The following is a 332-nucleotide window of genomic DNA, read 5'->3' as shown; positions in this document are numbered from 1 at the left end:
TTTGTCAGGTCTACCCCAAAAATTGTTATTGAAATATATCGCTTTATTTGTGCCAACTAGCAAAAAAGGGGTTACCTTAAAACACTTCAGCTTGCCAACGAAATTGTGAGATAAGGCGTAGTTTGTATTCTTTAGAACACCATTATTTGCAGTTTACACCATAAGTTTACGCCATAAGTAAGACAATGCGCCTCAGAATGCACCAAAGAAAAATTTTGTGAACTAGTTTTTAGGGTGGCAAGCCTCCATGCAGACCCTCACCACGGATCTACATATTTGTTGCCAATATATATATATATATATATATATATATATATATATATATATATATA

Source organism: Priapulus caudatus, unplaced genomic scaffold (assembly GCF_000485595.1).
Source record: "Priapulus caudatus unplaced genomic scaffold, Priapulus_caudatus-5.0.1 Scaffold88, whole genome shotgun sequence".
Taxonomy (NCBI): domain Eukaryota; kingdom Metazoa; phylum Priapulida; class Priapulimorpha; order Priapulimorphida; family Priapulidae; genus Priapulus; species Priapulus caudatus.
The sequence above is the reverse complement of the archived record's forward strand: the minus strand, read 5'-3'. Positions refer to the sequence as shown.